This window comes from Podarcis vaucheri (assembly GCF_965113315.1).
Source record: "Podarcis vaucheri genome assembly, chromosome: 9".
Lineage (NCBI taxonomy): Eukaryota > Metazoa > Chordata > Lepidosauria > Squamata > Lacertidae > Podarcis > Podarcis vaucheri.
In genome coordinates, this window is record NC_138767.1 from 27,540,876 (window position 1) to 27,554,263 (window position 13,388).

The 13,388-nt window shown below is 45.0% G+C and overlaps 1 long non-coding RNA gene across 2 annotated transcripts; it reads right to left on the bottom strand.

Moving 5' to 3' along the window:
• Positions 1-421: 421 nt before the first annotated feature.
• Positions 422-9,176, bottom strand: LOC309540354. 2 transcript variants are annotated; one of them, XR_014223208.1, is made up of 3 exons: positions 9,001-9,176; positions 8,666-8,767; positions 422-500 (listed from the first exon to the last, which is right to left on the bottom strand). It is a non-coding gene; the product is annotated as an uncharacterized lncRNA (long non-coding RNA). The 2 variants fall into 2 exon arrangements; XR_014223209.1 differs by lacking the exon at positions 422-500 and adding an exon at positions 6,933-7,534.
• Positions 9,177-13,388: the final 4,212 nt, after the last annotated feature.

A 13,388-nucleotide genomic window follows, 5' to 3' on the forward strand; every position in this document is an offset into this window, starting at 1 on the left:
TGAAAAAGCTGTGGAAAATAACCTGGCCTCATACCTAGACCAGCAGATGACCCTGAGCTTCTTACGCATTTGCATGAGTATGTCATAAGTTATGGGTATTCTGCTATCGGAGCTAGGAGGTTGTGACCTACGCCAGCCCTCCAGAAACTTCTGTACCACAAAGTGTGAGCAGGGGTCGACTGAGAACAGAGCTTTGGAGAAGAACGATATTGCTGCGGAATGAATATTGAGGGTTTTGGGAGCCCGCCCTAAGTCGCGGAGGCGCACTAGATATTCTAAAACCTCCGACTTGGCCGGGGGCCTGCCTGGCTTAAATAGCCCTTTCTTCTGGCAAAATGATGTGAAATCTAACCACGCCTTATTATAGGATCTTAGGGTTGAGGGAGCAACTGCTGACAATACTCCCTTTATCACTTCTTCCTGCCAATACTCCAGAGGTGCTCCGGAAACGGCTGAGGCAGCTGCTGCGCATCTGGCGCCAATGAGCGAAAGCGATCCATCTGGAAATGAGACAGAGCATCCGCAATGTTGTTATCAATACCCAGTACCCAATACTGAGAGCCAGTGTGGTGTAGTGGTTAAGAGCAGTAGTCACGTAATCTGGGAAACCGGGTTCGTGTCTCTGCTCCTCCACATGCAGCTGCTGGGTGACCTTGGGCCAGTCACACTTCTGTGAAGTCTCTCAGCCCCACTCACCTCACAGAGTGTTTGTTGTGGGGGAGGAAGGGAAAGGAGAATGTTAGCCGCTTTGAGACTCCTGAAGGGGATTGAAAGGCGGGATATCAAATCCAAACTCTTCTTCTTCTTCTACAAATTTGGCTGAGGCATATAAGTTTAGCCGAAGGCAGGAAAGGACAAAATACCGTAAAAGCGACGCTACTCTAGGCGAACGAGAAGATTGCTTATTTAAAAGAGATACCACTGCTTGGTTGTCTGTCCAAAAGCAGACCCTGTGGTCTTTAAATTGCTTGGCCCATAGATGAATTGCAACTACTATAGGGAAGAATTCTAAGAATGTTAAATAGCGAAGTATGGATTTTCCCTGCCATGAAGAGGGTCATCGCTGTGCGCACCACTGCCCTCTAAAGTAGACGCTGAAACCCAGAGAACCTGTTGCGTCTGAATGCACCTGGAAATTGGATTGCAAGGCCATGCTATCCCGCCAAAGTGATATTCAGTTATAGTCGTCTAAGAATTGCAGCCACACCCCGAGATCTGATTTTACTGCCTTCAAGAGACGCACCCTATGATGTGGCGACCTTAAACCTGCTGACAATTTTGCCAGTCGTCCACAAAAGGGACGACTGGGGGAAACCACTTGGCACGCGAAGTTAAGGTGACCCAAGTGTGATTGAATTTGCTTGAGGGTAACCTTCCTTAATGACAATAGCAGTGAAACAAGCTCCTTTAGGGCAAGCAACTTCTTAGTAGGTAGACGAGATGTTTGGGCAATTGTGTCAAGCTCAATGCCCAGGTAAGTCATAGTGACTGGGCCCTCGGTCTTTTCGTTTGCTAAAGGGACGCCCAGCTTCTCAGCCATAGACTTGAAGGCCTGCAGCAAGGCCAAACTGTCATTTGCATTACTTGCGACCAGAATAAAGTCATCCAAGTAATGCCCCACCCCTTCGGAACCAGTTTTGAACTTCAGCGCCCAGTCCAGGAAGGTGCTGAAAGTCTCGAAGGCAGCGCAGGCAATTGAACACCCCATGGGCATCGCTTTATCGATGAAATAAGCACCCTGGAATTTAAAGCCTAACCAGCGATAGTCCAGGGTAGACTGGGAGAAGGCAAAAAGCGGATTCGATGTCACATTTTGCCAGGAAGGCGCCCCTACCGAAACCCCGGACCAACTTCACTGCTTGATCAAAGGATGCATACTTCACCGTGCACAGCTCCTGGGGGATAGCATCATTAACAGAAGCGCCCTTGGGGTAAGAAAGGTTAAGAATCATGCCGAATTGCCCCGGGGCCTTTTTGGGGACGATGCCGAGCGGTGAAATATGCAGCTGATCAATGGGAGGTTCCGCAAATGGACCAGCCACCCTGCCGGCCAAAATTTCCTTCTGAATCTTTTTCATGGCAATGTCTGGTCTCTCCAAAACTGACTTTTGATTGGGGGGGGCTACTGGAATTGGGGATGAAGGCGACTGGAATTCTGAACCCTTGGGAAAACCCTTCCCACAGAAGAAGGGCGGCTTGCCTATTGGGATATAGATTTAAGAGTGTTTTTAAGGGATGGAGTTTAATAAGAGAGTGAGCTAGGTCGAGGGACAAATTAGTAGCGATTCCCCACTGTGCCGCGGGAGGGTCCTGACGCGCCTGAGGGGGCACCCCGGTTTCCCTGGTGGAAGTGACCCCTGCCGCCCCAAAAGGGCTGCTGCTTATTCTTGTAGCAGGTCGTTGCAGGGTGGACACCTAAACACATCTCACACAACTTTTTAATTAAACCTATGAATTATTTAAAGGCGAAGACAGCTCCTTCAGCAATAACCCCTGAATGAATTATTGGTATCAGGCAGCAAGATGATTTAATTTGTCCCGGCCCCGTAAAGAATTATTAATGCTTCAAGCAATGCCAAGGAACTAAATGGCTCCAGCAGCACAATGAATGAAGGATTAACGCTATGATCAAGAAAGCAAAGGTACTTTGTGACAACTAAGCAATTTAAACTGATCAGAATTGCAGGAACTGCCAGCAGCTGCTGAAAGAAAAGAAAGGGGCGAGCATGGGCTGCCCCGACCTTAAATGCCCCCTACAAGTCGCACCCCCGCCGCCAGCCAGTTGGCTGGCGCGGTGAATGATGAACCCTAATGAATCCCGGGATTCCCCAAGTCCCGTGGGGCTGCAGCCAACCCCGCAAGGGTGTGAATGGGGCATGCGCCCGCAGCCCCTCCCCTCCGGATGTCGGGAGTGGCTTTGTGTCCTATTAGAATGCAGTAAAGGTAAAGGTACCCCTGACCGTTAGTGTACTTAGGAAACTGGAGCACGTTTCTTCACTGCCTGGGCTCAGCACTTGAGTAGATATAACAATACTAATACAAAAAAGAGTATATCTGAGCATGGGTTTCTACTCTGTACTCAAACACAACTGGAAAGGGTCTGGCTTCCACCATAGCATTTATTATTATTTTTAAAGTAATCCCTTCAGATTATAAAAACACCCAGGATTAGATCAATTTGATGTTGCCATCACCGTTCAATGTTTTCACCAGAAACTATACTATCTATCTGACTGTTTATGATGACAGCTCGATAGATTTGTGGAAATCGTGCATTGCCCTTTAACAGAACGTAGCTGTATGTTGCCCTTTAAGAAACCACAGTAAGTCCAGTGAAATTAATTGGCATAACAACAGAAATAGGGGGAGAAAAATAGCTAATGAAATTCATGATTTTGAATTTTGCTCTTCTTCATACATATTTTATCCATGGGAATTTTCTTCAACTTTGTTAAAATTACTATGTGGGCTGACATCCCCCCCACATTTACCTGGTCTAGGGATGACTCCTGTTGAATTCACTGAGACTTACTTATGAGCAGACACTGGGCAGGAGGAAACAACGGAGCATGCCCTTCTTTATTGCGAGTATTACACAGACATTCGAGCTAGGTTTATCCACCCCATCCTATATAAGTTCCCTGGGTGTTCAGAACAACACTACACCTCCCTATTATTACAGGACAAAAGCCCAGAAGTCACATATTTAGTTGCCTGATTTTCGTCGAAGGATGGTTTATGCTACAAATCAGTCCTCAATAGAAGGCCCACATTGTTAGATCCGCACTTCGGAAGACCCACCCCATACAGCTGTTCTTTTTGAACTGATCTCCTTTAAATTTTCCTTATCAGTTTTATTCATCCATTACCTATGCTTAATCAGGTATTCTATGTATATGTTTTAATCTACGTTTGGTTCTTGTTCCCAATTAATTTAATAATTATCCGCTTAGAGATATTGTGATGCTATTTATTTAGATGTTTTGTTTATGCTGGTCTGTGACCATAATAAAGTAAATTCATTCATTCATATGAGCAGACATGTTTAGGATTGCAGAGTCGTTCACGACTGGACCTAATGGTCAGGGGTACCTTTACCTTTATTGATTACATAGGGGTTTGTCCACACTTCCGCTTGTCCTGCTGCTTTTCCTTGGGATAAGTGGAAGTGTGGACAAGCCCTAAATAAAGGTCAAAGCTGACCTGTTGTGTTATTAAACATACATGTGTTGGTTTGGTTATAAAAGGGGAAACGTCATTTTTTTTGAGGTTAAATGGAGCATGCAGTCTATTTAGCATAACCCCAACTCTTATTTTACAGCCAAACCAGTGCATGTGTGCAAGAAAGTTGTGTATATATGCTTTGAGTCTAATATTCCAGTACATAGTCTAGAATTCAACATGATAATCATTTGTAAGGAAGAGGCTGAAGTTCCATGGTACAGCATCAGGTTCCATCCCCAGCATCTCCTGCTAAGGCTGGGAATGTTCCCTACTCCCAGTCAGCATAGACTAGTTAGAGTATTTGTCTTTTCAGATGTTGCTGAACTACAACTCCCATCATCCTTGACCATTAGTCATGCTTGCTAGGGTTGATGGGAACTGCAGTTCAGTAACATCCAGAGGGTCAAAGGTTCCCCATACCTGGTGGAGACATTGAGCTAAATGGACTAATGCTCTGACTCAATAAAGGCAGCTGCCTATGCTCCTGTTTAATCACTTGAATACTAGCAGTAGACATCCTGTTGCAGGTGAAGATCTCTTTTACACAATACAAAGATGTGGCAACAGTTATATAATCTTAATCTTAATCTTAATTGTATAATCTTCTGTAAATGTGTTAATCCTAAATATAGATCTCATAATCTTCTGCAATTGTGTTTAGCCTAAGAAACACATACGGTCAGTTATTATTAGGAAGAGAAATATTCAGATACTGCAGCCCAGACATCTTGACGACAATTCATTAAGCATGACAGTAGCTGAAACCAAACACTTAATGTGGGTAGGAAGTTTTATAACATCCACCACCTAGGCCAGCAATGGCCAAACTTGGCCCTCCAGCTGTTTTGGGGCTACAACTCCCATCATCCCTAGCTAATAGGACCAGTGGTCAGGGATGATGGGAACTGTAGTCCCAAAACAGCTGGAGGGCCAAGTTTGGTCATGCCTGACCTAGGCAAAGCATAGAATCCAGACCATTCTAGGGTGTGACTTTGTAAACATATTTTATCTGGTAGATGTGGAAGGTTAAGTATTCCAGCTAAGTGTTTTTCAGGACACTATGTTGTCCTGATGAAGGAGTCATTCCAAGGCCCTATTATAGTTGAAGGGAAACTTTCAAGGGAATTCTTCGGTCTCAACTTGGGGAAAAATTCCATTTCTTTCAGCCGCTTGCAATAAGTTCCTCAGAAAGACATAGTTCAGTGAAGCAGGCACACAGTCCTTGAAAACTAGGAGCTTGATGGATCTGTATTGATTTCCCAATGTGCACCAGAGGAGGGCCTATGTCTAATTCAGGGGTAGCAAATGTGGTGCCATCCAGACTACAACACCCATCAATCCCAGCTAACACAACACATGGTCAGGTTTGATTGGAGTTTTTGTTCAACAACATCTGGAGGGTACCACACTGGCTACTCCTTGTCTGATTCATATAGCACTGGAAATCCACTGTGACATGGTAGCCATTCCAGATTACACAGTGTTTTTATGTAAGCAAGGAATATGGAGGGGGGGGGAGTGCATTCAGCACAACTGCAACATAGTGGTGCAGCTGGGCACCAGCCGAAGCTGATAGAAGGCACTCTGCACCACTGGCAGGATTTGAATAAACTTCACAATTTCACTTGAGTAACAGATATTTCAGAGAAATGATAAGGGATTTTATTTTTGTGTAGGAAAAGCAGGATACGATAAATAAAACCAAATAACTCAGCACAGGGGGAGTTGAGGTAGGTCCAGAAGAGGGGAGGGAGAATAATTGTAAATAACTTGATGAATGAGATTTGTATCATTAATTGTTATAAATTTTTTTAAAAAATCTAAATAAATAAATAAATAAAACTCATCCAAACTTCCAAGCATCTGGGTAAAGGTAAAGGTAAAGGTAAAGGTACCCCTGCCCGAACGGGCCAGTCTTGACAGACTGTGGGGTTTGTGCGCCCATCTCACATTTATTGGCCGGGGGCCAGCGCTGTCCGGGGACACTTCCGGGTCACGTGGCCAGCGTGACATCGCTGCTCTGGCGAGCCAGAGCCGCACACGGAACGCCGTTTACCTTCCCGCTGGTAAGCGGTACCTATTTATCTACTTGCACCCGGAGGTGCTTTCGAACTGCTAGGTGGGCAGGCGCTGGGACCGAACAGCGGGAGCGCACCCCGCCGCGGGGATTCGAACCGCCGACCTTTCGATCGGCAAGCCCTAGGCGCTGAGGCTTTAGCCCACAGCGCCACCCGCGTCCCTAAGCATCTGGGTAGGCTTGTCTAAATAATAATGTATTCTTATGGTAACTTGTCCCTCATGGGTGTGGGTATGTGGCCTCCTTACCAGAGGACTGGAAAGCACTCCACGTAACACCAGATTTTAAATACCAGATCCATAGTTAAAATACAATGTTTGCTAGTGCAAAACATGGTGTTGGACATCAAATTAAGATGGCTCTAAAGGTAGATTGGACAAATTCATGGAGAATAAGGCCATCAATCATTATGAGTTATGAAAAGCATATTGCTGTCTCAAGGATCAGAAGTAGCTTGCACCTGAACACCAGGGACTGAGGAACAATGGTCGGAGGATTCCACCGTCCTCGTGTTTCAGCTTTTGCACTTCAAATAAGCATCTGGTTGGCCACTAAAGGAAAAAGCACACTGAACTAGATAAAAGCCAAGAAGTCTTTTAAAAAAAAACAATCATGAGATCCAGCAAAGTAACAATGGTGGGTTTTAAAATTATGCATTTTGTGTTGTCATTTTGTATTTTTATGTTGTGAACCACCCTATGATCTTCAGATGAAGAGCACTATACAAATTTAATTAAACAACAACAACAAGTATGATCTCAAAAACATAACCACCAAAAATCTGGGTAAACAAAATGTTTCAACCTCAGGGGCGACCAGTCCTATTCCCCATCTGAGGTAAAATGGGAAGATCCTCTTCCCTGCTGCAGCTGCACTTGCTTGGGTCACATAGCTGCTTCCAGCGAGATCTTACTGCAAGCCACCATTGTGCAACCCTGGCAGTAGCAGGCAAGGCACTCGCAGGGGCATTGCTCCAAAGGATTCTGCCACCTGAGGTGACTGCTTCAATCTGCCAGCCCTGCTCAGCCTGGTGCTTAAAAACTGACCGTGGTATGCCAGGTATGTTTCCTCATAGAGAGCATTTGTCAAATGTGGAGGCAGAAAGACACCACTGAAAAAGTCTGTTCTTGTGTTGCTCTGCTCTGCTTATCCCTTGGATGAGGCATATGGAGAAAGGCTTCTGATGAACTTCAGGTTCATGTAAGGAAAAGCAGATCTTGAAATTCTGGTGTCCTAAACCACACAATATTTGCCAGTCACACCAGAAAGTTGTATATAATATGAATAAGCCATTAAAAATGTAATTGTTACTTAGCTTTGCTTTTCACCCAAGCATTTCCTTGTTATGGTAATTATTACATAGGTACTAATTGCACATGTGAAACAAGCCTTAAGGTTCAGATAATTAAGAGTTCTCTATTCTCAGCAAATATATAATCATTCTGAATTATATAATCATTTTTAAAAACAAGGAAATCAGGAAAAAACAGTAGCAACAGTAAATGAAGTGCTGCTTATTTTGTTGAGAATAATATCAGAGAATAAGCTTGTAACCGTCTTTTTATTGGCACAAGCTGGGGATCTGGGCGCCATAAACCTTACAAAATGCACAATTCACTTGCGATGCTCACTGTCTAAAAATATAAATTGATGCCCAAGAATCTCCATGCTGAACAGAATCTCCGTGAAATTAGATTGGATTGACATTCCCTGAAAATGATGCATACTTTGATACACAAATAAAGCTCTAATAGAAATTATTATTTAATAAATAATCTTCTCCACATACATCATTATGTGATTGTCACCAACAGGGTAGATTATCATACAAAATAGTGGAGGATCAGATATTTGAATTTTCAAAATTAGGATGTTTTTAAAGAAGTTTGATTTTTGTTAGGACTGAAATAAGCATCATTTACATCTTGATTATTAATATTTTTGGGAAATGCAGAACTATTAGTTATCACAGAATATATTTCTCTGTGTTTGCTGATTGAGTGGCTCATCATAGATATGCAACAGATGTTCTTTTGACAAATTATGGATTTATTTATTTATTTTAAAAACCTTTGTCATCACTTCTGTTGCGTTATCGTTTCGGATCATGAACATCACCATACAGCTAGAAGTCTAAGTGTGGATTTTCACTTTACCTCTTTTACTCAAGTACAAAATACTCATGCACAACCCATCAAGTGTGAAGGACACAGCAGCCATGAACAGATCAGGTTTCTACCTCCAATTTTTAAAGAGAGACAGACAACTAATTCAACACACGCACATTCTTCACACTTGGTGGGGCATGTTTATAACTTTTGCACTTAGGCACAAAACAGAGTAAGAATGGAAAGTTGGACTCACTGTGAAGTGTTCTTCTGATCAGCAGAGAATGCAGCAAACAGAAAAAAGTTAACTCCACCAGGTAGAAGGCAGGACCAACAAGAAAATACATTTTTGCCATTCCTAGAGAGAAAGAAACATGAAGTTACAGAATTTGACTTCATTACAGAAATAACTTACAAACAAAATACCATTAGCAGATTAACATTTATCAATTACAGATAAATACATTGGGACAAGATATATGAGCCCTGTGGTGTCCTGTCAGAAGAGACATGTGAAGAAGAGATGCACAAACTACCCTCTAGAATTTGGGTGCTCGAATATAGTGTGGATGGACCTGTATGTTCTATTACCTGATGACCAGAAAAACATTTCCACAGCTTCCTTTGGCCAAGACTTATAAACCTGGGAGATAGTGCCACTTTAATACCTGAGGCCTCAGCTTGACTAGGCCATCTTTTTAGTAGTAATCACAACTTTTTAAACTAGTGCCAGGCCCATTCCCTACAGCAAGGGTGGGGAACCTCCAGCCCACGGCCCTACTTAGGGTTGCCGGGGGTCCCAGTTTGGCCCACAAGGCCAGTTTCCTCACATCCAACCCGCCTGCCCCACACCTGATGTCATACAACATTCAATGTGGCATGTGGAGCAGATACATACAACTTTTAGAAGACATCTGAAGGCAGCCCTTTATTGGGTAGTTTTTAATGTCTGACATTTTATTATGTTTTTATATGTACTGGAAGCTGCCCAGAGTGGCTGAGGAAACCCAGCCAAATGGGCTGGGTATAAATAATAAAAATTATTATAATTATTATTATTCTAGAGAAAGCTGGTCTCAAGGAAAGAAGGGCATTAACCCAATCACGTTGGAAAGCAGTTGCACACAAAACAATATTCCCTATAAAGAACCCTTTCAAAACCTTAGTGAGGAACAGCAATCCTTACACCAGATATAAATCCTTGCACTTTTAGAGAAGCCCTTATAGCGCAGTAGTGGTAGTGCTGGCATGCTGAAGGGAATGATAGTCAGCTGCTTAGGAGACAACGATACCTGGAAGTAGTCGCTCCCTTCCATTTTGTTCTTACCTGAAAACTAGGCCTTTGTGATGCCATTCGGATCCTGCCACACTCCAGCTCTGCACCTCACCTGGGAGTGGGGCAGGGCGGGGAGGAAGGCGTTTGCTCAGGAGGAAAAACACACCACCGCTCTTCTTCTCCATTTTGTTGTTACAGTGGTGCCTCGCAAGACGAAAAGAATCCGTTCTGTGATTCTCTTCGTCTAGCGGTTTTTTCGTCTTGCGAAGCAAGCCCATTGACGGATTAGCGGATTAGAGGCTTTTAGCGGTTTATGAGCTTATAGGATCAGCTGATAAGCGGTTTAGCGGCTTAGAAAAAGGGGAGGAAAGGAAAAAAACCCCGCAGGAACTCGCAAGACATTTTCGTCTTGCAAAGCAAGACTCTAGCGAGTTTTCCGTCTTGCGAGGCATTCGTCTTGCGGGGCACCACTGTACTTGAAAAGTTGAGCCTCAGTGCAGCCATTAATCTTTTGTCACACTCCAACTCTGAACCTTGTGATAGGAAGGGGGTGAAGGTAGCTCTGCCTTCTCAGAACAGGGAGGTGTGGCTGGACTTGCTCTCCAATCAGTACTGCAGTGCACTTCCAGCTTTCACCAACAAAGAGACAATAGCTTCTTAAGGAGGACCAGTTATTTATTCCACATGCAAAGCTATTTAGGCCTACAGCCCTTCATTCCAACCGGCCACAATGAGTGCTGTCACCTCAGGGCAGCCAATCAGTCCACACGCTACTAGGAGGCAAAAGGGCCTCCCTCAAATATTAACCTTCCACTCAAATGGGAAGTTTGCAGGTTCTTAACAAAACTTGCCTCAGTACATTGATTAGGCCGTTTCCGTGCGGAAGGAGACTGATTGCTTCAAGAAAAGAGTGAGAGCAAACACATGCTTCTTCTGCCTCAGAGACACTGAACGGAAAAGGCAGTCCACATAATAAAATGCCAGGAGGAGAGGACCCAGGCAACGCTTTTGGTTCATACCTTCATAGTTTCTCCATAGCTTGCTTGGCATCCGTGAGCTACAATGACTGCCAGGCAGCCACTTAATGGCTCTTTCAAAATAGTGTGGGATGCCATGGGGCAAGGGCAGTCAACATGGTGCCCTCAAGATGTTGCTGGATTTGAATGATGGCGTCCAAAGGTCAGGGAGAAGGCGCTACCAGTCAGTGCAAAGGTCAAGCCATAGTGGCTGAGTAGCCCCTTTGCCACACGTCTAGGCCTGAATTCATGGAAGGAAGAGGTGCTGCTGAACAGGGGCCCTCAACTGCTTCAATGTCAGTTGCTTTCCGGCTCTGAGGGTCTGAAAGTGGGGGTGGGACATAGGATATAAACCCAGGAAAACTATGTAAGGAGTCGAATGCCATCTCTGTTCAGGAGCTCTTCCGACTTTGGGGGTCAGTGTAGCCAAAACTCATAGCTGCAACCTATCTGAAATAGTGGGGGTGCTGAAAAGCAGAGCTCCCTCCATTGACTCTGCTATGACAGGCCAGCTCTGTCAGGCCTCATTTCCCATCAGGGGTCACCTCAGGGCAGCCATTGCATCAAACTGCCTCAATACAGAGCTCATTTCATCAGCTTTGCTGGAGGCCCAGCTCCACCAGGAACCTCCTACCCCTGAATATGCTAGCTGGTTAATTGTAGGTGAGGCACAATTACCTTTCTTCCGCCCTTTCCAGGTATGATTGATCTGTGCTTTAAAGCTCTGTGTCTGAGCACCCTTTTTCTTTTTTCCTCTGGACCTTTTCTCATGATAACTTGCTCTTTAAAGCTCAATTGGAGCAAACAGCGATGCACTTAAGATCTCAATTGACATTTGTGCTGACTTAACGTTAAAGACCATATATTAAGATTAATATATTAAACTGAAGAATCACCATTACCATATATTTTATTGTACTTTGCTTTTTTAAAAAAACAAAACAAAACTTGATTTACGTTCTTAGAATTTCTGCTTCATGTAATTTAGGATAGTTTTAATTTTTTTAAACTAAAAGTGTGGGCTGACTCCATTATCCTCTTTGTTATTTTTGCGGGGAAAGCTCTGGGGGAACATCCTCACACACAAAAGACCATGCTCAGACACAGAGCTTTTAAGCATGCACCTGTGCCTGGAAAGAGTGGGGCAGAAGGTAATTGTGAATAATTTTGATTTTCCTCTTTCCTCCATGTCCCCTTTCCCTTTTGTGTTGTGGGATTAAGATGGTAAATGTTATGTACTGAAGTTCTCCCCTGGGCCAGCAGGGGGATACTGTAGATAGTTATGCAAATGAAGGATGGAAATTGACGTTCAGTGATTGGATAGTTTTAGAAAGTTGTTACAGTAGCAAGGTACTGGAGCTCTATATAAGCAGGCTGACTGAGCCCTTCAGCTCAGTTCAGTTCTGGCCTCAGAATAAGGAAGAGCTGTTTGAAGAATCACTGTGTTGTCTGATATGTTCGCCCACAACCTAACAGGAATCCTCCAAGTAGGACCTGTCTTGTTTGTTTGATCATATTTAAGCTGCTCTGGAATTTGTTTTGGCTGAAGAAATAGATGCTAATGCTGTAAGTAATTAAATAAATAAATAAAAATAAATAAAATCTTTAAACAACATTGCAACAGCTCAGAAATGAGTAAAGCCAAAGGCTTGTTATTGCTAAGCAGCCAGTGCTCAGGTGAAGAAAATTCTCTTTTGTGACAACTTACACTGGTGAAGCGGAAGAGGCTATGATAACTGTCCTCTGAAGGTTTTAGGAGGAGGGATTCTGCCGCTTGCCTCCTCCTTGGCTTCCCCTGCCATTTTGAAAGTCAGTAATGCAACTGAATTAGTGCTGCTCAAAATGCTTGCTCTCCTGGGCCGAGTTCTGGCATCCTGTAAAGCTACCCAGTGGCGTTGCGGGGGGGGGGCGCGGTGCACCCGAGGTTCTGTGTTTGGGAGAGTGACAAGAAGGCACCCCACGGGGTGCTTGCCCTGCTGCCCCAGCCTGAGTGCAGTGGCGTGAGCAGCCATTGCACCTCCGCGGCCGCATGTGGAAGATCCTCTGTTAGCGGCTGCAGCAGCGAGCAGAAGATCCCACCGTCCGTACGGCGTTCAAGTGGCGCCGGCAGCAAACCGTTACGTACAACATATGTGCGGTGTCAAACGCATGCGCTGTATGCAGCAACGCCGCACATGTGCTGTACATGCCGGTTTACCACCGGCGTCACCCGAGCGCCACACAGACAGCGGTGGGATGCCGCCGTTGCCACTACAGCCACACGCAGAGGATCCCACGGCCGCCAGTGCAGCCATGAGCAGAGGACCCCACCACCATCCGTACAGCTCTTGGGCAGCGCCAACAGCTAACCACTACATACAACACATAGGCGGTGTCACATGCATGCGTGGTGCATAGCGACACTGCACATGTGCTGTACATAGTGGTTTGCCACTGGCGCCGCTGGACCGCCATACAGATGGCGGTGGGACACACACCCCCCGCTGCCAGCAGGAGCTCAGGGTACTTGGGAGTCACAGGGGTCAGGCACAGAGGTATAGGAAGGGGGGCGACTCCCAAGCCTACCCCAAGCTGTCGATGTGGGCCGGGGGGGGGGGGAGTGACAAAAAAAATTCCGCACCAGGTACCACTTGGGCTTGCTACGCCTCTCGATGTGATGGCCTGGGAATCTGATTCAGAGGCTGAAC